Raw genomic sequence first — 23,590 nt, 5'->3', positions numbered from 1 at the left:
GGGACAGTATACAGGCCACGAACCAGGTCCTTCCACCGCCCTCTCCCCGCACGCCGCCGTACGTACCACCCGACGGTTTCTCCCTGCTCCAACAAAATTCTGCACTGCAAAAGGATAGACCTCGTGCCTGCGGCCATGGCTGATCCCGTTCATGCTCGACGCGAGGAAGAGGAACGAGATGCGGCGGCTCCGTATTTGGCAGCTATGCTTCTGGATCGACTGGCCACGACGACGGGAGCTAGCTAGCTATTGGGTCGATCGATTAGCTAGCTAGCTAGCTCGCTCCTGGATCGATTCGACGCCGGCGCTAGCTAGCTTCTGGACCGATTCGAGCAGCGACGACGACGGTGGGCACTTCGTGTGAGCCGTCGTGGACGCCGGTGACTCCGTATTTGGCCGCTTCGTCCGCTGTCCGTTGGCTTCGTAGGAGCGGGCTAGCTGACCGTGGACACGGGCGAGAGGAAGAAGTAGTCGTGCGGAAGAATATATGCGAATATTCGGTTTCACAGTCTAAGTGTAAGGAGTCTGCTCGGCTGCTGCTCAAACTGACCCTTAAAATGTGTTTTCCGCCAACTGAAAACCGCGTTTTCAGTTTCATGGTTTAAGGGGTCTGTTAGAGATGCTCTTAGCCTATGCAATTGATTTATTTCGCCTGAATTGGTTTTGCTGGAAACAACATAGTCAAGCGCATCGGAGATTGCTTGTTGGCTTGCTGCGAGCATGTTGACGAGGTTACCGCCCCAGAATTAGCTGAAGCACTGGCGCTACGGCGTGCGGTGGCTCTCACCCGTGAGGAAGAATTTTCAAGGGCCGTTTTTTAGTCAGACTGTTTGTCAATTAATTATCCAAAGAACCAATGCTTCAACGGTTGACCGCTCGCCGGTGGGGCTCATCATTGCTGATATCAAGGAGTTGGCGTCGATCTTCTTGTCTGTTCGCTTTAGTCATGTAAATCGTTTGTCGAATGTCGCGGCACATATTCTAGCTAGATCTTGTGAGTCCTCTAGTGACTCTATTTTTCATGTAACCCCGGATTGTATCCGGAAGGCACTCTCTTTTGATTATGCTTGATTAATAAAGCGCGGTATTCTAAAAAAAGCCCATAATATAAAAAAACAAAAGAAATGTAAGCAAAACAATTTTTGTCTTCAAGGTGTGCGACGTAAACGGGCGGAACCCAAAATGCCCCGCATCCCAACGCTCTCGTTTACACGTCGCACCCCCCGGGCAGGCGGCCACTGTACCTCGCTCGTCTATGCCATCGAAATCCACGCCCCCTGACCTGGCTCCACCCCCCGCCGCGTCCCCGCCGTCGCGCGAGTGCGGATGAACCCGGCGCACGCGGCTCGCGAGGGTTTCGGCGCACATTTGGAATTTCGTGGTCCCTTGACCGCGGCGAGACCGGAGGGCGCGGGAGGTACGGCGTCCGGCCGTCGTCTTTTCCAATGCGGCCGCGCAGGCCGGAGCGCGCGAGGCAACCGCAAGTCGGTGGCAGGCGGCGGCGGCGGCGGAACAGCTTCTTCTTCAGGTGCGTGTCCCCCGCCACCTTCTCCCTTGTACCGCTGTACGAGTACGCATGCACGCGCGCACCGCGGCGCGCACGTCGCGGCCGTCGGGGCCTGGATCGGAGCAGCGCCCACGCGGGCTGCGATCGCCAATGCCCTTTTCCGGGGGGCGGTTTGTTGGATCTGCGCGGGTTAATCGGCAGTAGCCGTGCGAATTTCTCTCCGTAGCGCGCCTACCGGGCAAGGTCCCACGGTTGGGCGCACACCGTCGAACAGGGCGCGTGCGCGTCTGGTGAGCGTGTGGGTGGCACGCCGACGCCAGACGACCCGGGCGATTCATGAGGATTTTGGTACCGTTGTGGCCAATTGATCCGGCGAGGCCGAGGGCGGGCACGCCCACCCCACACGAGCGCGCATGGCGAATTGGATTTCATCGCTGGGGTTTCGAGCCAATTGTTTAGTTTTTTAGGCCCAATTGAGTCTCGATTGGATACATAGAGACTCGATCACGCCAGGCATCTCTTACAAGTTTCTCTGTTGGTCAAACACCAATTGGGTTGAGCAGCAACCATGGATCTAACTGGTATAGTTTGTGCAAGTTTGTGATTGATTCATTGATGTGTACGCACTACCCACTGGTCTGTTAACTTGACAACACAATTTGTCCATGATCTGTGTTTTCCGTTGGGTTTTCTGGTTGATTGTTGCAAGGAGATCTTGTAAGCTTTGTATTAGTTACAGTCAAACAAATAGCAGTATAGCCAAGTTGGATGCCAACGTACATTATGAATTACTTGTAGTCTTGTACCAACAATAATCACCTGATTTGATGTGGCTTCGAGGTTTCAATATTACACAATTGTGTAACTAAACACAAAGTGCAACTCCCCATGATCATCACTTTACCAAAAGACGAAAACTTCCCATGACCGTGTTGCATATAGCCCGGTATATATAGGCACTCCATAGAATCTGACTTTTGGTGACATAAAGCAAGTAGACTCTGGTACTAGTAGCACTGTGGTCCATTGTTCACCCTCACATGCATATCTTCTACATATATCATGCCATGTCTATATAAAGCAACTACACTGTGGTTGTGGTAGTGCCATTGGATGTTTCCATGTACTCTACAGCCAATCTGCTTAATCCATGTCAAGGTGATGCAATTGTGTGGCACTCATAATACAAACAGAGGGACTTATCTACTAGAATAACATAGCTAGTTTGTAAACTAGTAAGTGGCAAATAGTTACATTTAACAGTGTGACGATCTAACTATTGATAAAACCAAGCCACGCTTTCATATGCTAGAGTGATGTTTGAAGAGAAACCTGAATAATCTTGAAGAGAAATCATGGTACTCTCACGTATCCAATGCAACCTCTTGAAGTAGTCATCATTCATTACTGCCATTTAAGTTCATCCAGTGCTACTGAGATTTTTGCTATTTTGAACAATTCACACCATACAATCTTGTATCCACTTAACTGGCTGGTACCCCTCAAAAAAAATATTTAACTGGCTGGTATATTATAAATTTGGAATAATGTAGGGATAATGCTACCACACATTTGTTTTCAGCAGTAACTGCAAGTATAGTTTTGTTTTCAGAATAGTGCTGCCTTGCTGCCATGGCTTCTGTGGAAGTGTCCCAATCAAGTGGACTTCTTTGCTGTTTGATCACGATATTTATCATCCTACATAATAGTCTGAGGTGCCAGTTATGTCTCCTAAATATTTGATGTTAGCAAACATTTCATATGTGGACTATATCAGAGTAAATATAGGTAAATGTGTTTGTGAGGGCTCGAAAATTTAGTTTACGTTGTTAGACATATTCATGTCGTTGTTCCGCAATTCCATGTCATGGGAAAATATGAAATTATTATCCAAGCACACATTAAATACCAATGATCTGCCTTAGATATGACCACCAGAAGATACATGATTCTAATTTATAGCTGCACCCCTTTTCTATGAATGAGCGTCAATGATCGAACTGTTTCTTCTGAGTCATCCTTTCTGATTCTGCGAAAAAGAGGTACATGCGCATTTGGTCAAAGAATAATCTATTATATCACATTAACTAGAAAATTATATATGTTAAGTTGAACTTTTATAGGTATTTTTTTGTACTAGTTACTAGGACATGTTGTTTCAAAGCTGGCAATGTGTGAAATGTTCTCATCTCTTGTGGTGAGATGATGAAATGTGCCATATCTCGCTGTCTATCTGTGTATTAAAAATATATGAAACTATATCATTCTTCTTTGGCAGCATTTTGGATCCTACACTGATATCCTGTCTAGTACTGAGTTGGCATAGAAATGCATCACGCATTGTTCAGAATATGACTTTTTTCTTCTTCCAAAAATCAGTTTTTGATCTGAATAAGGCTATGCTAATTCTTCATAGATGAAAAAACCCTACATGTTCTTTCGAGTAACAACAATCAAGCTCTTTCATACTATGTTTTTCTAGAATCTCTTTCATACTATGTGATTTTATAGTTTCATTCTCATATATTTTTATTTATTAAAATGATGTTCTCCTGGGCTTCATTAATGAAGTTTATTCTCATCGGATATTGTATGTCTGTGATGGATTGTGTAGTGCCATGCAAAGAATCATTCCTGTATCTGAATGATACGTAGGGATGCAAGGCGGCGCCCGAACCCGTCCTGCTCCGTATACAAATTAGAAGAAGCTAGTTCTAATTAGGCTGTGCTGCTGTTGGCAAAGTTGTACTAATTAAGCACTTTTGCGGGTCTATGCGGGACGCCGCTCTGCACCTCTAACGATACGCACCTGGTCGCTTCTGGCTCACTAGTGTTACCCCTATGGAAGAAGAGGCACCGAGCAAATTCAAATTTCTCCAGGCCATGCAAAAGCAATACAGGAGAGGTAGAGAGTAAGGTGTAGCCAAGGATGGACTTGCCGGGCAAATGGCAATCATGTCAAAGATTACCGTCTTGTTCTGTGCTGTTGGCAAGTCATCCTTGGCTGCATTCCACTCTCCGCCTCTTTGTGCATGGCTCTTGCGGCAGTGAACTCTTCGCTCCAACTTCTCTTCTCTCTCAGCTATTCAGCTATGGAGGTGCTTCTGGTATACATCAATGGAAGGGTATTTATAGGGGCAGCACTGCAACTTGATCTGGAATGGCACTGGAATCTCCTTTTGACTTACTTCTTTTAAAGGTTAGTGCCATAACTTTTCCCCTTCTAGTGAAAATGATGACCTATCCATGTGTTGGGGCTTTATAGGTTTCCAACTTCTAATAATATATTTGCGGGCCAAAAGCCTAGGAGCTGGCATCTATGGAATTCTTTTGTTAGGTAGGTTATGTGAAGCATATAGGTTACACTGCTGGATGGGGCTCAGTCTACAGAAAATTCCAGGGATTTTTATTATAGTACCATGGAGGAAAAAAAAACTAGTGGTGCTATACTGTTAGGAAGTTTCTGTTTTCAGACAGTCTAAATAGCACATGATATTTGATCCATGCTTCTAGTTTACCAAGGAATTTCATGTGATCTAGTACTTGGAGGGACGTGCTCCTGACTTCAGCATGAACATCTACTATTGGGATGCTATCGATTTCCCTTTTCGGCTCCCCCCTCCCCCCCTGCTTGTCTCGGCACTGCAACCTGGATAATTTTCCGTGATCATTGATTTGTGCCAGCCTTGAAATGTTAAATCGCATCTGCAAGCTCAAAGGAAGCTTCTGTGTTGTGTGAAGCTAAAATGTACATTAGTGTGTGATGATGGGAAAATTTCATGGAGAGCACCTGTTGCGTGTCGAAATAGTAGATTGTGTTGGAGAATAAAGGTAAATGTTCGATCTCTGAGGCCCGAAAGTTTACCTAAATTTAATTCTGAGTTCGCTTCATTTTATTTATTTTGGAAGATATCCGAGGCTTAATATTATGGGAAGTCCATGGTGCACTGTTCTAAATTACTCAAATTTCATGATGCTCTTCTAAATTACTCGATTGGATATGTAGAGACTCGATCGTGGCAGACATCTCGTACAGGTTTCTCTATTGGTCAAACACCATCCAAATTGGGCTCCAATGGTCCTTTGAGCAACAACCATCGATCTTACTTGTATAGTTTGAGGAAGTTTTTGGTTGATTCATTGACGTGTGCGGTCTGTTAACTTATCTAAACAATTTGTTCGTGAGCTGTGCCTTCCATTGGGTTTTATGTTTGATTGTTGCAGGAAGAGCTAAGTTTTGTATTAAGTTATAGTCAAACAAGTACTAGCAGTAGACGGATCATGTTCAGTTCGGTAGCCAAGTTGGATGCCAACGTGCATTATGAATTACTTGTAGTCTTGTACCAATAATTAGCTGATTTGATGTGGCTTTAATTTGAGGTTTGACGAGTTACACATTTGTGTCACAATATACAATTTGTAACTCCCACATGGTCACCATTTCTCTAAAAAAGACAAAACTTCCCATGACTATTGCGTATAGCTGACCAGATATATAACTGCAGTGAAACTTTATAGAATCTGACATTCATTGTCATAAAGTATCTACACTGTGGTACTAGAAACACTTTTGCCCATTGTTCACCGCCACATGCATATCAATATTACGTAGACATAGATCAGGCCATGTCTAGATCCCATTCTGGAGTACTGCCATTGGATGTTTCCATGTACCCTATCAACAATTTGTTTAATCTATGTGAAGGAGAGGCAATTCTGTGGCTCTCAGAATGCAAACCAAAATTACTTATCTACTAGAATAACATGTCATGTTTGCAAAATAAGTGACAACAACTTACATTTAACAGTGTGACGATCTAACTATCGATAAAACAAGCTGCTCTTCATTCGCTAGTGATGTTTCAAGACAAATCATGGTACTCTTACGTTTCTCCAATGCAAGCTGCCAAGTTTGTTTTTAAACAACCTCTGAAGTTAGTCAACATTCGTTACTGCTATTGAAGTTCATTCAGTGCTATTGATAAATTGGCTTTCTGCTATTTGAGTAATTCACGCTATATAATCCTATATCCCTTTAATTAGTTATCCTATCACACATTTTTTCAGCAGAACATTACAAGCATTGGTTTTCATCCTACATTACATCAGACATCATCAGATGTAATTCGGAATAGTACTGCCTTGCTGTCTCGGCTTCTATGGAAGTGTCCCAATGAAGTGGACTTCTTTGCAGGTTTTATTACAGTATGTTGCAATTTTCCATAATATTCTGAGGTGCCAATTATGATACATTGTTTTATATTTTATTATATATACACTTTGAATGAGTGCTTCCACATGATCATTTAATATATCAATGGCTACATGTCCCCAGTATTTGATGTTAGTAAACATTTCATATGGGCACTGTATCAGAGTAAATATAGGTATACATTTGTGAGAGGAACGAAAAATCCAGTTTATGTTATTATACAGATTCATGTCATTGGTCCGCAATTCCATGTCATGGGCTGAAAAATGGAAGTATTATCTGAGCACACATTATACAGGGAATGCAAAGAGGTACTGGTGATCTGCCCTAGATATGACCACCAAAAAATCACTTGATTCTCCTTTATAGCTGTACCATTTATTTTATGAATGAGCATCAATAAAAGAACTGTGTCTCCTGAGCCGTCCTTTTCTGATTCTGTGAAAAAGAGATACATGTGCATTTGGTCAAGTATTATCTATTACTCTCTCCGTCCTATAATATAAGAGTGTTTTTGACACTAGCGCTCTTATATTATGGGGCTCTTATATTATGGGACGGAGGGAGTATATCATATTAACCAAAAAGCACTATAAATTGAGCTGAACTTTTATATTTGTTATGTACTCCCTCTGTTCCAAAATAAGAACTAAAACCATGACACTTATTTTGGAACGGAGGGAGTAGTAGTTACTGACAATGTGTGAAATGTCTTTATTTTCCTGTGGTAAAATGATGGAATGTGATTATTTTTCATCGTCCATTTATTTATTAAATATACATGAAACTTGCTTATACATCATTCTTCTTGGACAGACTCTGAGATCTTACACTGATATCCTGTGTATACTACGAGTTGACAAATCATATCACACCTTGTTTAGAATGTTTTTTTTCCAAAATAAGTTTTTCAACTGATAATGCTATATAAGTTCTTCATAGATGAAAAAAAAGTAAAAACATACATGTTCTTTCGAGTATTAACAATCAAGCTCTTTCATACTATGTGGTTTATAGTTTCATTCTCATCTGTTTTATTTTTTGATTAATTAAGCGGGATGTATTCTCTGGCTTCGTTAACGAAGGCCAATTTATTCTCATCTAATATTATGTATTTATATGTGTGCTCTCAGGGATGGATAGTTTTGTGATATCGTGCCTGTATCCAGATGATATGCACTCCCATTTTAGCTGCAATCAGATTTTTTAACTGTGCATATAATCTCTGACAGATCTGCAATCACCAAGGTACCCGCAGAAATATCTATCTACGTACTATCTAACTGATCATGCTGGAGTGGAGCTGCTGCTGGCATACTTTAGCTTATTTACGTACTTTCTGATTCAAAAGGTTCGCTGTTTATTTTATCTTTCTAAACTGGCGATGATCAATGCTGAAAATACTTGACGAGTCTGTATACATATTGCAAGTCAACAGCATTCAGTTCATTTTTACTGGCACCACATGGAGTTTATAGTTTAGCGATATTCCTTGAACACATGCATAAATTTGTTTCAAGTCTGACAGTAGCAGCTGAGCGCCAAAGTCATTCTCAGCGAGCACCTGGCACCCGTCACCGTTGCCTGGAAAATTGCCGCCTATGTTCTCCTGTGGTGCTGGTGATGCTCCTGCTCTATGTGTAAGTCAATTTTGGCATGGATCCAGAGTTTCTCCACGTCGCTGTTATGATGGCAGGTGTTTTGGACTAGGACTTCTAAATTTGGCTGAGATCAGCTCGTAGTGCTTCTCTTTGAATCTCTCCTCTGTGACTCTGCAAAAAATGGTCACTGCTATCTCTCCTGGCTAAATTGAAAATGTTCAGGTGGGTTTCGCGCCCCCATAACCCCCCTCCCCCCTCTTCCCCCACCAAAAAAAACTGACAGTTGATAGTTCTGTGAGGCAAGTAGTTTTACCTCTATGGAAGAAGAAAGACACCAGGCACATTCAAGTTTCTCCAGGCCATGCAAAAGCCACACAGCAGAGGTAGAGAGCAAGGTGTAGCCAAGGACGGACTTGCCGGCAAGATTACTACCACCTTGTTGTGTGCTGTCGGCAAGTCATCCTTGGCTGCATTCCACTCTCTGCCTCTTTCTGCATGGCTCTTGCGGCAGCGAACTCTTCACTCCGATTTCTCATCTCTCTCAGCTATTCAGCTATGGGTGTGCTTCTGGTATACATCGAGGGGAGGGTATTTATAGGGGCAGCACTACAACTAGATCTGGCACGATAGTGAAATCTCGTTTTGACTTAATCTTTTAAAAAGTTATTGGCATAACTTTTTCCTTGAGTGAAAATGATTACCTGTCCACACATTGAGGCTTTATGGATTTCCAACTTTTAAGAATATATTTGCTGGCTAAAAGGCTGGGAGCTGGCATCTATTGAATTGTTCTGTTAGGTAGGTTATGTGAAGTATCTAGGTTAGACTGATGGATAGGACTCAGTCTACAGAGGATTCCAGGGCTTTTGATTAAAGTGTATAGTATCATGGAGGAAAAACTTAGTGCTGCTATACTGTAGGGTAGTTTCTGTTTTTCAGCCTGTCCAAATGGCTTCTCGTGTTGTATGATGCATCATCGTATGATATTTGATCCATGTCTCAAGTTTACCAAGGGATTTCATGTGGTTATGGTATTTGTGCAGGACAAGACGTGCTTCTGGCTTGGGCATGCTGTGACAAATACTATTATGCACCCAATGAATGGGTACTGTTAGTTTGCTACCCAAATTTTGACAATATCAAGACTGGCCAAAAATTGGCACCTTTTTGTGAGGTTGGCAAAAAAAATTGGGAATCAACCAATCACTTGCCAATATTTGGCAAGTTCATAGCCAACCAATCACTAGCCAAATAAATATTGGCATCAAACCAATCATATGCTCTGAGAATGCATTTCTTATCTTTGTCCTGGTGGTGGGTGTCTTCTTTTTTTTTTTGGGGGGGGGGGGGGGGCGTGGGGGATATCGCGTGTGTTAATGGATTTGGCCTGCTTTAAACAAAAACGTACACAGTTTGTACTAGAGGCTTAATAAGCACCTCTAGTGGTCATGAAAGAACCCAAAAAGTATGGACAACATTTGCACATGATGCATATGCCTTACCAGAAAATTTAGAATCCAAACTCGATCAATACACCAAGAAATAAGAAAAGACAACCGCACTATGAGTAGTACCTGGAAGCCACTACTACTATTTCCGACAAGGATTATCTTTTTGTTCTTGACATCTAGACTTGATTTGGTCTTGAATTTTCTTGCCGCGGTAGACAAGTGTTGTAAAAAATAGCAGAACTTCTCATGACAATTGGAGATGGTTAAGTGTGTCTTAGTGCACTAGCACATCTCATGTGCCTAGAGCATGCAATATCCCCTTGTTCAGTCGTATACTTAAGAAATATGTCTTTCTTGCTCCTATTCTATCCATTTATATGGCAGGAGTAGATTTAGAAATCGTGTCTATCAAACAGGTTTGAAATTGAATAGTGTCTTTGTTAGTTCAATATAATCTGAAATTTGTACTTACTATATTTACTCTCTTTATATTCCATTTGATGTTCAGAGTAAAGACTAGTTATTCCTTGCATTCTTAGTGCGAAATTTCTTTGTGGGTACTAATACTGGAGTTCTCTTAAAATCATATACGCTGCAATGATGTGGTCAGTGTCGAGTCATACTCCCTCTGTTCCAAGTTACTTGAAGTTTTAGCTTTGTCCTAAGTCAAACTTTTTAAACTTTGACCAAGTATACAAAAAATATGCTAATATCTACAACATAAAAACGTATATTGTATGAAAATATGATTTATGACAAATCTTATGAAACTAATTTGGTATTGTAAATTTGAGATATCTTTTTGCAGACTTGGTTAAACTTAAAGATGTTTTGACATAGCAAAGCTAGAACTTCAAATAACTTGGAACAGAGGGAGTACTTGTCAAGCATTAATGCTTGTTATCTTTCGAGAAAACTGATATTTTTGTTATTGATCTGCATTTGGTAGCCCTTGTATAATACTAATGTTGGTTTCATGAAGTAACCGAAGCTTCATTTGTGACATGTCTTGCCAACAAATCCTGATTTTGTTTTCTGACATTAACAGAGTGATCTCTTTTGTTGTTGGTTCATGATGACACATGCATCTGGGCATCTTATTATGCTGCATTACCACATGATTTATTAGCACACATCATTCAACTTAAATCTGTAAATAATGACCAGTACAATTATTATTACCTGGTGCATCAAAAAGTACATTGGCTGGTATCGCTGATTTGTTTGAATATTACAGCTACCGACTTCCTTTGTGACTTCTTATGTAAAAGAGAAAATCACATCTAAATAATGTACCATCTGTTCTCTCTGTATATTCAAGTGAGTTTCCGTATATATATTCAAGTACTCTCAGACTCATGCGATACTTGTCATGGAGGGTTGTGGATTTGTCGTGACCATGTGTTCTAGACTTTCTAGATTACAATATCAGTGTTAGCATGAAGCCCATATATTGGAGTCCAATAAAACCATGTTCCGTCATCTATCAACCATTCAACTTTGAGGTAATGAAGGATGCTCAATGTGGAACGTGTTTTGCTTCGAATAGAAAACGTAATTCTGATGTCACAATTAAAACAGTTGATGCTGACAAGTTTCATCATTTTTATTATGATTTTTTTAAATAAAAGTTAGATATAGAGCCTTACTAGTTACTCCGCGTTGTTCCCTTCAGAAAGCTGCATCAGTCATTAACTCATTATTATGGTTTATCGATCCTGAGCATTCACCCATGATACCTTGCATCGGGAAAATGTTTAGTTTTTGTGCTAATAATGAGGTAAAGCTCTTGTTAACATCGTCACCTTTGGGCTTTTAGCCAATAAAGTAAAGTGCTCTATTCAAAGGACATGAACAGGACAACAACACTGATTACTTGAGGAATGAAGTTGTCCATTCTTTTTTGTATTGAAAAGGGAATGCGGTGCTTTTGTAACATGGTTACATTGCTGATGCACCTCCTGCTTCCTGTCCTACATGATTAAGATTTTCTTTTGTGTATACATAATCTCTGTGGTACAATATTGCAAGTACAATTTCTGCCGCCATGTGAGAGCCTCGAGGAATCTTTTGTCACGCAGTGCGTTCTGTACATCCTTCGGACTTTCATTTTCGTCAGGGGGTACCACAAGAAAGCCAATCTCTTATCTTAAAAAAATCATGTATTAGCATAAAATAATGGCAAAGGAATGATGATATCGTCTGATATATACATATGGAATTGTACAGATCTGATGTTAAGTGGAGGTTGAGCTCGTATCCATGCCTTTTGTACTTATGTTTTCTGTTCATGCATTTCCATTGCAGATAGAACAGTAATAAGCTATTCTTTTTACTTTCCATATATACATATATAGAGCTGGAATTGTTTTATGTCTGAGTAGAGGTTGAACTAGCTTGAGATGCTAAGAGCTGGCTAGCTAGAGATGCATACCTTTTATGCTTTGCGTACTTACTTATTCATGTATTTCCATGATGGAAGTTGATAGAAATGCAGGCATTAGAGTTTTCTCAGCAATGCTCGAGGGCCAAACACCAGAAGAAGAGAACTAGGTGTAGCCAAGGACAACTTGCCGGCTAACTCTAAAGCTCAGTGAACTCCCAACACCAGGAGCCGGCAAGTCATCCTTGGCTGCATCCCGTTCTCTGCCTCTTAGCGTATGGCAACCCAGCAGAATCCTCGCCAGTATACGCTCTACAGGTACTTCTCGGCTCTCGTCCCTTCTTCCTCTTCCCCTACCCTGACTGCTTTGCTATCATGTGGAATGGTCTGCTGGTGTGCATTGCCATAGGGTGGGATGGTCTTCATTTATAGGCACGAGCAAGTTGGATATGGAATTGTTATGGCCGATGAGTTAATATACTGCAAAATATTTCACCACAAAGTTTTCCGTTTTGGGATGAGACATGATGAGTCACCAATTGGTTGTCCTGGGTCCGATGTCCATTTTTAAATAAGTATAGTGGCCCATGGCCATGAGGGTTCGGCATCTTTTGGATTGGTTGGTTGAGAGGATTAGCATTTGATCTCTGCTGCATGTGGAGCCTGTGGACATGCGGTGGACGTGGTGCGCAACTCTTGACCTAAGCAAATTTTATAGAGTTCTTTGTAGTCCATTCCCAAATATTTTAGAATTACAAAAGCTTGTCAAGTTCTACTTCTGTAGTATTGGACAATTACAAGCCCATGAATAGTAAACATCCTCCCTTCATTCTATTAAAAAGCATCCTCAATATATGCTAGCAGGACCATTTTCACCATGATTTTGGTTACTATATTGAGAATTTCAACTAACAACCAAATTCTGAAAAAAAATGTATGCACTAATCTTCAGTTTGATTCTTGGAAGGACCAGCCTAGCTGTCCTTATAGAAAGGTAGGTTAAAACTAATTTTGCAGACATGCATGTGCCTCTTAGGACTGAAAATAGATTGGAGCATTTTGTCCATCCTGCATAAGAATCTGGTAATTACACTAAAAAAATAGTTTGTATGAAACAGTTGCATGCTTATATTAGTTACATCATTTTTCTAATTAGAAATGTTTGCACTTACTTTATGTTAAAAACCTTCAATTCTCACAAAAATCTCTGGGAATTTTTGCGGTAATTTATGGAATCCTGCGTGATGCCGACATGTTGTCTTCTTGTGATACTTTGCAAATCTTGTAGCAAATCTCACATATGTACCTGTCATAATTGTTGGTGTACTCAAAGGCTTAGGGGGGGGGGGGGGGGGGGGGGGGGGCGTCGAGTATAGATGTATCAAATCAAAACCTAGCAAGCAATCAAAGGTTAGGAGTTCCTAAGATTATAGCCGATCTTAAGACATTAAGACATCATAGCAATTCCACGGTCAGTGTTTGCTGTGGCCAACATTTCAGCCACACCAGGGACATTGTGTCCCCAAGCAATGGATCCTGCAAGCTACATCTACCGGAAAGCAGAATTATTTGTGTTGTGGCGGGGACCTACAAAATCAATGGGGGCATGGTGGCGATACTGTTGTCGTCGGTGCCTCGGTGGCCGTTGCTCTTGTACCATTATTCTTTACCATATCTGGCTTGAGAACCCACTGGACACTGGTGGTTCGTTTGGAGTATATGGCAATTGGTTATTTTGGCAGCGTCGACCTTGATGGGGCTCGGTCCCTCCTCCCATGATTTGATGCCTGCGTATCCCAATTGGATTGCGTGGTCTCTCTGCCCTAGGCTCTCCTCCACCCCTAATTTGATTGGTGGGCAATCTAGTCGTAGGATAGGTGGTCCTAATGACATGATGTAGATCTTTGAGAGCTGATGTCTCCCGCACAATTGCAGAGGTAGTAGTACCATGATAACAACAAATTCAAGCAGTCATTCATTGGCTCCCGAAGCTTAGGCACCTGTCCTATATTGTTTATTAACGCCGATTAGATTTCTTATGTGCGGCAGCTTGTATTCGGCAGAGCCAACGATTAGTATTCTGGTAACTATCAGGTTGAGCCAGACAATATCATATGATGGTTACTCAATAGACAGTGAGGCTAGTGGTATTGAGTTGGCTTTTTAACTACTAAAACTAACTCACTTCTTTGTAGGCAATCCAAGTACTTACTACTACAAGTTGATGCAGAAAGTTAGGCGGCAGGGAGCCGCCATGACAACACCAGATCGAATCAATAAGTCAGCTGGTGAAAATTGAATGCTGGTGTGCTTCTGAGGCATCTGAGCTAATGGGTTAGTTAGTTTGTTCATTTCCCATAGGCGTTACGTATTGCTAAACTACGAAATCCCGGCTCTGCAATTTGCACAGGGCTCTGACCTCTCTAATTTACGTTGGGCAAAACATGCTAGGTTCGTGCAGTGATCTGGTGCCTATCGCATTGGGGAACACAAAGCTAGTTGATGTCCACATGCACTTGTGAGTTGTGAGTGGCTCAGGTATTTTGACCTGAAAAAGTGGCTCAACCATGAGAATGAGCTTTCTGTTGGAATAATCATAAATGAAAAATGTGTACATAAATGCATATTCCTTGTTAAAGATTTAGGTCGACACACTACTTTTTGGAGAAAAAGATTTGTTTTGCCATGTGCACGGCAGAAAGTCAAGATATGGTACAGCTTGCTACCACTAATTTTGTGATTATTATTCGGAATATATATTTACGCAAACAATAACTTGTCAATTCCACTTGCGATTATGCTTGTGAGATCCATGATCTTAGGGTCATACTGGGTGTGCTAGCGAATCTCGTTGTGTGCCACAAATTTTCTTTTAAACATTGTATAAACGCAAATGCTCACATAAACGCAAGTGCATTCACCAACACACACATATAATTTACCCTTATGAGCATCTATGAGCTAACAAATCCTACTTTCTCCGTCTAGTGCATAAGTCATCTTAGGTTGTGCTCCGCGACCAAGGCGGAGGAAAAAAATGAGAGAACTTAATGTTTATTTGCTAATTAATACTATTGCATGCAATGAACTGATTATTGCATGTCGTGTTTGGTAATCTCAAGTCATTAAAAGCATACACGCCCCACATCTTTTATTGATTGATTCTTTTATTTATCTCAAAAAACAAGAAACGAGATGGGAGTTAATGCACCGCGCCTAAGTGTTATGAGATTATTTGATTTTTCTAAGATGACTTATACACCTAGGCAGAGGGAGTAACATTGATGAAGTCGTCACATGCCTCTCGTAGTGGATGAGGGTATGCTAGGATACTATTTACTCCATTGTTAAATTTGGTACTGTTCAAAACCAAATCCGTTTTCTTTGTCTATGAAATTTTGAATGGAAGATGTGAAATTTTGTGGCAAATTAGAGCACACCATAAAAATGTTTGTCAAATGTTTTAACAACTTTTAGACATGTTTCTAATGGCCTAGTGTTTGCACTAGATACATAGAGTGGTGATGCATCCATTCCATGTGCCGCCGAGATTCTTACCGCACCCCGTTCCTTGCCATGATGTCTTTTCGCTGGCTCCTCTCCTCTTTGCAGAGGTCAGTACGGATGCCTGTTTTCTTGCACCGCTTGGTCGGCGAAATGCAATTCTTTTCTGCGATGGGCGGTCTTGGGAATTGGATTCTCTCAGGGCGTACATGCCGCGCGGTCCGTCCAAGCAACGCTCAGAATGCGGCGGCCCTTGGCCTCCTTGTAGGGGCAGGGCAGGCACTCGGTGAACGGCCAGGCCGGCCGTCTACTGACCCCATCGAGAGCAGTCCGCTCAGGCCTCAGGAACGGCTTTCTGTCTGCTTTGGTGCCTGTCATGTGCCCGTCGATGAATCTTTGACACGTCTCGTGGGAGAATTGGTGACGAGGCACCTCTAGAAAGGTTTGCCAGCCTATCATGTTCGCCCGCATATATTCTGCCGATATACCCTACCTATAGCTATAGCTAGGCGTTTCACGTGCAACAATTTGCACTTGCGGACAGTTGTTGAAAATGGCAAAAGGTACAAATTTGATCTCAGGGCGAAACTAGTTCACAAACTAAATTATTTTTAAAAGTATTTCACTCAGCTAATCCTTAATGTGCAGCGCCTGACAGCAAGACGCTGCACTCTACTGTGCAGCGTCTAACACTCAGGCGTCACACATGTGTAGCGCTTGACAGCTACGCGCTACACTACACTGCCTAGCTGTCTGTGAAATATTTTTAAAAATAGTTTAGTTTGTGAAATACTTTCGCGATAAGGTCAAATTTGCCAATTTTATCGTTGAAAATATGATGAAGCCTTGTTACATTTCGATCTTGTCACACCTTGTTTAGACATTTTCTTTTTGGAAAGATGGGGCTGCTAGTGCTATGATGATTCACTGAACAGAAGAAGTGGTAGAGAAGCCCCATGCCCGGTTAATTAGAGGGAAACCGAGCTAATTAAGACCCTGACAAGGGGTGGTCACCTATTTATTCGGAGCATGAAACCGCTCCCCTAGGCACCCCTTCACGAAAGTACACGTGAGTCTTCGCACAGTTTTCTAGGAGCGTCACGGTTTTTTAAGAGCATCTAGGGCGCCTCAAACTCCCTTCAAACGCTCGACCGGTTAAAAATACCAACCCAAGCGAACGCCTCAAACCGGCCTCAAATGTCCGAACTGGCCCCCATGGCCAGATTGCCCCCCCCTCCAAAAGGAGGAGGGTAGGGGCGGGTCGGGCAGCTCCGTCGAAGATCATATCTTGCTTGATCCATATTGCGGTTTTCATCGCTACTTCTGCGAGAAGAATGACAAGGGCGCCGGGAAGGACAAGGTAGTCGTGGATGATCTTCTCCATAACTAGTATGTAGGTAGGACATGCCAAAATTTTGGTAGTCATATGGCATGTCTTGATGTAGTAGTCGGACGATGTGTGGTTGCATCGTTTACGTGACGTTGCATGTCTTTGTATGGATTTGAGGTGTGGTAATTGATATGTCCATTTTGCATCATGCTTTTCTACTATTATTTATAATGGTTTTGACCAATATAATACTTTGTAGTACCATTCTAATGCATTTTCTCTCTTAATTTGCAAGATTTGCATGAAGAGGGAGATTGCTGGCAGCTGGAATTCTGGGCCTGAAACAGCTACGTCAGAGATACCTATTCTGCATATCTCTAAATGAGCTGAAATTTCACAGAGAATTATTTTAAAATAAATAAAAAATATTGGAGAAAAAATACCAGAGGGGGCCACTCAGGTGTGGGCACACCTTTGGTGGCTCGTGGGGGCCCCTGGCCAGCCTCCGGTGCCCATCTTCTGTTATATAAGCCCATTTGCCCTAGAAAAAAATTCATGAGTACTTTCGGGACGAATCATCGTCTCGAGGCGGAACATGGGCAGGAGTACTTTTGCTCTCCGGGGGGGGGGGGGGGGGAGATTTCGTCGGGGACACTTCCCTCCGGGAGGGAGAAACCGAAGCCATTAACATCACCAACAACCCTCTCATCGTGGGAGGACCAATCTTCATCAACATCTTCAGCAGCACCATCTCATCTTAAACCCTAGTTCATCTTTGTATCAAAACCTCAGATCGATACCTGTAGGTCGCTAGTAGTGTTGATTACATCTTGTAGTTGATGCTAGTTGGTTTATATGGTGGAAGATTACATGTTCAGATCCATGATGCTATTCAATACCCCTTTGATCTTGAACATTAATATGATTTGTGAGTAACTACTTTTGTTCTTGAGGACATGGAAGTAGTCTTGTCATAAGCAATCATGTGAATTTGGTATTCGTTTGATATTTTGATGATATGTATATTGTTGCTTCCTTTAGTGGTGTCATGTGAACGTCAACTATATGACACTTCAACATCTTTGGGCCTAAGGGAAGGCATTGTGGATTAGTAATTAGATGATGGGTTGCTAGAGTGACAAAAGTTTAAACACTACTAGTTTATGCGCTATTTCGTAAGGGGTTGATTTGGATCCATATGTTTCATGTTATGGTTATATTTATCTTAATTCTTCTTTCGTAGTTGCGGATGCTTGCAAGAGGGGTTATTCATAAGCATTGTTCAGGAAATCGGTAACTGGTAGCTGCTCGGTCGGCTTGGGAGTAGGGATTAATTGGTGAATCGTCCTATTAACTGGATTAATCGGTCGACCATTATTCAGTAGATTAAATAGGAACCACCCAACATATATCTAGCTTTTTATGTATTATAACGTACTCTCATGCTTTGAGTTATGTAATATACCAAAATATGCAACTGTTTGCTCGAACCCTAGCTATTGAGGAGCTAGAGGGGGGGGAGGGGTTACAGGGAATTTTTTTTGGGTTTTGTTTGCCCACAACTTAATGGGTCAGCAACGATTAATCGGCCTAACAATCGATTAATCGGTCTAACAGGCCAATTAATCGGTCTGACAAGTTAACACGATGAAGAGGCGCTATTCGATTCGGTCACCCTACGAGTAGCGATTAACTAGCTCATTAACTGATTAATCAGATGAATTCTTGACAATGATCATAAGTAAATACAACACCCAAGCACCGGTCCACCCACATATCAAATTATCAAAATAATGAACGCGAATCAAACAAACATGATGGAAGTGACTAGATGAAATTCCCGTGTGTCCTCAAGAACGCTTTGCTTGTTATAAGAGACTGTTCCGGCCTGTCCTTTGCTACAAAAAGGATTGGGACCTAGCTGCACTTTTGTTATCGTTACTATCTATTGCTCGTCATAAACTATCTTGCTATCAAACTATCTGTTACCGATAATTCCAGTGCTTGTAGAAAATACCTTGCTGAAAACCGCTTATCATTTCCTTCTGCTCCTCGTTGGGTTCAACACTCTTACTTGTCGAAAGGACTACGATTGATCCCATATACTTATGGGTCATCAAGAACTATTTTCTGGCGCTGTTGCCGGGGAGTGAAGCGCCTTTGGTGAGTAGAATTTGGTAAGAAAACATTTATATTACGTGCTGAAATTTACTGTCACTTGTTATTATGGAAAACAATTCCTTGAGGGGTTTGTTCGGGGTATCTTCACCTTGACTGAAAGCACAAAGGGTTGCTCCTCAACCTACTGCACCTACTAAAAATATTTATTATGAGATTCCTTCGGGTATGATAGAGAAACTGCTAGCTAATCCTTATGCAGGAGATGGAATAACACATCCTGATATGCACCTAATCTATGTGGATGAAATTTGTGAATTATTTAGGCTTGCAGGTTTACCCGGAGATGTAGTTAAGAAGAAATTTTTCCCTTTATCTTTGAGGGGAAAGACATTGACATGGTATAGGCTTTGTGATGATATTAGAACGTGGGATTGGAACCGATTGAAATTGGAATTTCATCAAAAGTTTTATCCTATGTATCTGGTTCATCGTGATAGGAATTATATATATAATTTTTGGCCTTGTGAAGGAGAAAGTATCGTTCAAGCTTGGGGGAGGCTTAAGTACATGATGTACACATACCCCAATCATGAGCTCTCAACGGAAATTATCTTACAAAATTGTTATGTTCGGCTTTTTCATGATGATCAAACCATGTTTGATTCTTCTTCTACGGGTTCCTTTATGAAGAAAACTATTGAATTCAAATGGATCTTCTGGAAAGGATCAAACGCAACTCTGAACATTGGGAACTCGGAAAGTTAAAGAGTCAGGTATAATACTTAAGTTTCATTGTGTTAAATCTTTCATGGATATCGACGATTTTCATAAGTTTAGCACTAAATATGGACTTGACTCTGAGATAATAGCTTCCTTTTGTAAATCATTTGCTATTCATGTTGATCTCCTTAAGGAGAAGTGGTCTAAATATCATCCACCTACTAAAGAAAAGATTGAGGAACCCGTTATAGTTAAAGATGAAACTATCATTTGCAATGTTGATCCAGTTGTGCCTACCACTTATATTGAGAAACCACATTTTCCAGTTAGAATAAAGCAACATACTAAAGTTTCAACTGTGGTTAATAAAAGTTATGTTAGAACACCTAGACCCTCTGAACAAATTAAAGTTGAACCTAATGTTGCTATGGTTAAAGATCTCTTGGTCGATAATATTGACGGGCATGTTATTTATTTATGTAGTGAAGCTACTAGAATAGCTAAACCCGATCCTAAGGATAAGAATAAACCTGTCGTTGGCATGCCTGTTGTCTTAGTTAAAATATAAGATCATTGTTACCATGGCTTATGTGATTTGGGTGCTAGTGTGAATGCTATTCCATTTACCTTATACCAAGAGATTATGAATGATATTGCACCTATTGAGATAGAAGACATTGATGTTATTATTAACCTTGCAAATAGAGATACTATTGCACCACTAGGAATTTTTAGAGACGTTGAAGTCTTGTGTGGAAAAATAAAATACCCTATTGATTTTCTAGTTCTTGGTTTTCCACAAGATGATTTTTGTCCCATTATATTTGGTAGACTGTTCTTGAATTTAGTTAATGATAAGAGTGACTACAATAAAGAAACTTTCAGTGTTAATTTTGGTGATGTATCTCATGAGTTTATTTCTCTAAGTTTCATAGACAACCTCATGATAAAGAATTGCCTAGTAAGGATGAAATTATTGGTCTTGCTTCTATTCCCGTACCTCCTACTGATCCGTTAGAACAATATTTGCTAGACCATGAGAATGATAGGCACATGAATGAAAGAAATGAAATAGATAAGATATTTTTTGATCAACCGGATATCCTTAAACACAATTTGCCTGTTGAAACTCTTGGAGGTCCTCCTCCACCTAAAGGTGATCTCGTGTTTGAGCTGAAACAATTGCCCGATACATTGAAATATGCTTATCTTGATGAAAAGAAGATATACCATGTTATTATTAGTGCTAACCTTGCAGAGAATGATGAAAAGAGATTACTTAAAACACTAAGGAAGCATCGTGCCGCTATTGGATATACTCTTGATGATCTTAAGGGCATTAGTCCCACTCTATGTCAGCACAAGATTAATATGGAACCTGACACTAAGCCGGTTGTTGATCACCAACGAAGGTTAAATCCTAAGATGAAGGATGTGGTAAGAACTGAAATATTAAAGCTTCTAGAAGCAGGTATAATCTATCCCAGAGCTGATAGTAGATGGGTAAGTCATGTTCATTGTGTTCCTAAGAAAGGGGGCATTACCGTTGTTCCTAATGATAAAAATGAGTTTATTCCACAAAGAATTGTAACTCGTTATAGGATGGTAATTGATTTTAGGAAATTAAACAAAGCTACTAGAAAAGATCATTACCCCTTGCCTTTTACTGATCACATGTTCGAAAGACTATCTAAGCACACTCATTTTTGTTTTCTTGATGGATATTCTGCTTTCTCTCAAATACCCGTGTCACAAGAAAGTCAAGACAAAACTACTTTACTTACCTTTTGGAACTTATGCTTATAGACGTATGCCTTTTGGTTTATGCAATTGACATGCTACCTTTCAAAGATGCATGACTGTTATATTATCTGATTTTTGTGAAAAGATTGTTGTGGTTTTCATGGACGATTTCTCCGGTTATGGGACTTCCTTTGATGATTGCATGAGCAACCATGATCGAGTTTTTTAGAGATGTGAACAAAATAATCTTGTCTTGAATTGCGAGAAGTGTCACCTTATGGTGATGAAGGTTTTGTCTTGGGCATAAAATTTCTGAGTGAGGTATTTGTCGGCGTTCTGGGAACGGGGGTCCCCAGACTTGCTTGCCTGCGGCCCACGGCGTGGCTGTGCTAGCAGGCCTGTACGGCCCATCTTCATCAACGAGGCATTCAAGACCCTCGCAAGGGGCCAAGCCTCGTGAGGCGGACGACACAAGACCTCCTCAGGAGCGGCCTCACCAGGCTAGCTCACGAGGGGCGGAGAGAACAAGGCAGGGCAAACCTTGCGAGGTTCTTGTGACGTGAGCCATGACGATCGAGGCCAGGAGGGCGCCAGCTCGCGCAGTGTCCTTGTTTCCCCATTGGTGCTAAGGGAGCGAGCGCAGGCGCGGAGTACCGAGGCATCAAGCAAAGGTTTCCATATCGGTGCAACGAGACCAAGACCAGCAGGACGGCAAGACGGAGGTCACCATGGAGCCCAAGGCGGCATCACCGCCAGAGCCTTTTGCAGGCGAAGACCGCTTTTGTCAGGATAAGCTGTACTAGCTGTCCCCTTTCAAATTGGCCGTTGTTGGCTCCCTTCCCGCTCAATATTTGGGAAGAGGACCAGGGCCTATATAAGTAGAACTAGCCACCACAGCAGAGGCATCTGATCCAGGGGCATCTCGCCTGATCCTTAGCCACACACCAAGCACAAGAACACCTCACCCTCAGGAGGCTGTTCTTCCCCTTGTACTGCTGATCATTAGCCCAAGAGGCAATCCACCACCACCACACTGGAGTAGGGTATTACACCACAACGGTGGCCCGAACCAGTATAAACCTCGTGTCTTTGTGATTGTGAAAGTGCAACTATCCCTGGGTGGTTTTGGTAATTCCTAACAACATATAGCTCATTGAGCTAATGCTATTCCAAGATAAATATTTCAGGAAAGCTCAATATTTGGCATGGCATGGATTAGAAAGTGGACCTTTCAAAATGCTAAGGACAAAAGATTGGATCAAGCTCAAAGCACAAGACTCTACATTTTTTATTTTAGTGATCCAAGATCACATTGAGTCTATAGGAAAAGCCAATACTATTAAGAAGGGATGAGGTGTTGCTTAATGAGGATCTTGCTCAAAATGCTTAGTGATATGCTCCAAAACCCTCCACTACTTTCTCATATCCACATATGTCCTAAACCAAAAAATCCAACTCGGCCCCACCGATTCTTTCCATCCGGAGCCACCGAGTTCAGTTGACATAGCCACTACCAGAAACCCTAATCAATTCAGTCTCACCGATAGGGATCTCGGTCTCACCGAGATGGGATTGCAAACTCTCTGTTTCCCTTCGTAACGTTTCGGTCAAACCGAGATGAGCGATTGGTCAAACCGAGATGAGCGATCGGTCCCACCGAGATTGCAATGCAAACTCTCTGTTTCCTTTTCGTAACGTTTCGGTCCAACCGAGATGAGCGAATCGGACCCACCGATTTCCCTGGCCAACTCTCTGTTTGTCTATTACCAAAATCGGTCTCACCGAGTTTGTGTAATCGGTCTCACCGAGATTACGTTATGCCCTAACCCTAATGACATCGGTCCCACCGAGTTGGCATGTCGGTCCCACCGAGAATCCTAACGTTCACATTTTGAACTAAATCGGTCCGACCGAGTTTAATGATTTGGTCCCACCGAGTTTGGTGATTTGTGTGTAACGGTTAGATTTTGTGTGGAGGCTATATATACCCCTCCACCCACTCTTCATTCATGGAGAGA

General features: G+C 41.7%; 2 long non-coding RNA genes across 4 annotated transcripts; one reads left to right on the top strand and one right to left on the bottom strand.

Moving 5' to 3' along the window:
- The first annotated feature begins 1,174 nt into the window (after positions 1-1,174).
- LOC123054369 (uncharacterized) lies at positions 1,175-15,626 on the top strand. Of its 3 annotated transcripts, none has more exons than XR_006426151.1 (4): positions 1,175-1,528; positions 6,578-12,472; positions 14,350-14,488; positions 14,606-15,583. It is a non-coding gene; the product is annotated as an uncharacterized lncRNA (long non-coding RNA). The 3 variants fall into 3 exon arrangements; XR_006426152.1 differs by having other exon boundaries at positions 6,575-12,472; XR_006426150.1 differs by lacking the exon at positions 1,175-1,528 and having other exon boundaries at positions 4,675-12,472; positions 14,606-15,626.
- On the bottom strand, positions 2,891-4,457 carry LOC123054370 (uncharacterized). The gene is made up of 2 exons (XR_006426153.1): positions 4,317-4,457; positions 2,891-3,536 (listed from the first exon to the last, which is right to left on the bottom strand). It is a non-coding gene; the product is annotated as an uncharacterized lncRNA (long non-coding RNA).
- Positions 15,627-23,590: the final 7,964 nt, after the last annotated feature.

This window comes from Triticum aestivum, chromosome 2D, assembly GCF_018294505.1.
Source record: "Triticum aestivum cultivar Chinese Spring chromosome 2D, IWGSC CS RefSeq v2.1, whole genome shotgun sequence".
Classification (NCBI taxonomy): domain Eukaryota; kingdom Viridiplantae; phylum Streptophyta; class Magnoliopsida; order Poales; family Poaceae; genus Triticum; species Triticum aestivum.
This window is presented reverse-complemented; position numbering and strand designations above follow the sequence as displayed.